Here is a 2615-nt window from a genome sequence, read left to right as displayed (position 1 = left end):
TTTTTTTTTAGCACTGTCTACCAGTATGACAGAATTAGATAGTAAGAAGACTGCCAAGTACATCTATCCTTACACAATTTCTCCTGAGAATTGCTTTTATTGTTAACAAGATGATCTTATAGTAATAAAATGCCTCTTTTTCCTAAGTATTGTTCAAAGTTATAATAACTTAAATGAATTAAGCAGCTTTGGAAAGGTCACTTTTGCAATAAATGGCAAATAAAAAAAAGGTTAATAAAATGATTCAGAGGCATTTATTGTTACTTACATGGGTCATTCTGTCTGACACCTATATGTGCATAATTATAGCCAAAGCTCCAAAATTGTACAAAAAGCTTTTTGCCTGTTTTTTTTTTTCTACCCGAGTCAGCAGAGCAAAGATTATATCTAACTGCTGCATTTTCACATATTGGAAAGCAACCTCTCTCCTCATAAATGTGCAACTGTTCTGGTTAGAAACAGCTGCAGCTGCTGCTAGCTGTTTTCTGCCTAGAGAAGTTTGAGAGTAGAGAGAGTGAAAAATCTAGAGTGCTTTTCAAATTGAGAGGTCAGGTCAAACCTGGACTTGGGAGTGAGATGCTGAAAATCTGAGCTCATCAAAATAGGTAAAAAATGAACATGCAGCAGAGAGATTCATATCAGGTTGGTACACAGATAAATGTGTAGATCTGATTTAAAGAAAAGAGAGGGCAATGTTACCGCTTTCTTTCTATTTACTACCATCTGGTATTTGCTTTAGGGGTTTAGTTAGTAACATGAAAAACATTTCTGGGTGGAATGTCTTGAAGGTAAATTTAAGGGGACTTCTCAGTTTAAATCTGACTATATTCATGAAAAAATAAATATTATAAGGTTTCATCTTGAAAGAAACTATTTTTATTTAAAATTCAGATATTTTTGTAAATCCCAACCTTGGCACAAAACCTTCAGTCTAGAGACTTTTTGCAAAAACAACTTGTTAGATGGAAAATCCTTATCTCTGAGAAACAAAAATTTAGGATACATAAAGTCTCCATCTTTTTTAAGGCTGCATAGTATTCCATGGTATACATATACCACAATTTATTAATCCATTCATGGGTTGGTCGGTGGGCACTTGGGCTTCTTCCATGACTTGGCAATTATGAATTGAGCTGCAGTGAATAATCTGGTGCAAATATCTTTTTTGTAAAGTGATTTTTTGTCTTTTGTATATACTCCTAGTAGAGGAATTGCACGGAAAAGTCTGATGTATTCAGTACTTCTATGAAATCTACTTATATTTACTCACACTTTATTACGAAAGATAGAACACAACTATAGCCCAGGATGAAGGAGTGAAACGGAATGGGAAGGGAGGGGAGGAGGAAGTTTTGACAAAGGGAGGGTAAATGGTGGGACCACACCTATGGAGCATATGACAAAGGTACAAGTCAAATCTGTGAAGTATAGAACATAGATGTTTTAGCACAATAATCAAGTAAATGAGGTGAAAGCTATGTTGATTTGTTTAATGTAACCGTGTCAGATTGTATTAAAAAAAATCAACACATTGTACCTCACATATGCATGAATGTATTCATGATCTATGTGTATTTGACTTAATAAAATAAATAAATAAGTAATTTAGGATATGTGATGTGTATCTAAGGAAAGGCCTCAGAAACCACAGATGGGGAAGAGAGAGAAAGAGAGAGAGACACCAGATTTTAATTATATAGTAGGCACTAATACCAAACACAGGACACACCCTCATATGTTCCCAGTGAATAATGTGTAAGATTGATTAGCAAAGAAACAGAAAATCTATGGCAGCTGTTACTGTGGAAGCAGGACACCGTACAGTCCAGACTGAATGATGTCCAAAAGATACAGTCAAAATATGGAGAAGTATTTCTGAATTAAAATAGTGAATTAAAATATCCCGCTGAATTGTTTTCACCTCTCTCAAACATAGAAGAAAATGGAGATTATTCCAACCTAATAAGTGGACATATGAAGACTGTATAGTTGAGAATAGAAAAACTCTTAGTTTATTCTATATAATATAGCTCATCCTGATAAAGTTAATATTATACTCAGAATTCTTACTCACACACACACAAATCAGTACACATGAAGTCTGAGTAGTTACCTGTGCTTTCTTTTCTATTTACATAATAGTAGTTGGAAAAGCTCTAGTGAGAAATAAGAGAAACAGGCACAGAGAATACAGACAGTGGAGAAGATTCCAGGGTTATAGAGTGAAAGGAGGAAATAATTTAATAATTTTAAGCCTACTTTCTAAATGATTAGTGAATATTGGTATGAAAGCCTTAACAAAATCTCAAAGGACAACACAAATGAATAGAATACACTATTTCTTCCAAGTTTTCTTTTTTTCTGTGCCATTCCTTCAAGCAACAGAAAATTGGTAAAATAGAAACATAACTTGAGAGTGGATATGGGAACACTCTCAGATACCACGGGAAGAGTTAAATTTGAGCAAGATGAAAATAAAGGCTATGGCTTGGTGCCTGTGGCTCAAGTGGCTAAGACACCAGCCACATACACCTAAGGTGGTGGGTTTGAATCCAGTCTGAGCCCGCCAAACAACAATGAAGGCCACAACCAAAAAAAATAGCCAAGTGTTGTGG

The sequence above is a fragment of the Otolemur garnettii genome, unplaced genomic scaffold (genome assembly GCF_000181295.1).
Source record: "Otolemur garnettii isolate 467f Iridium unplaced genomic scaffold, OtoGar3 scaffold00169, whole genome shotgun sequence".
Lineage (NCBI taxonomy): Eukaryota > Metazoa > Chordata > Mammalia > Primates > Galagidae > Otolemur > Otolemur garnettii.
This window is presented reverse-complemented; position numbering follows the sequence as displayed.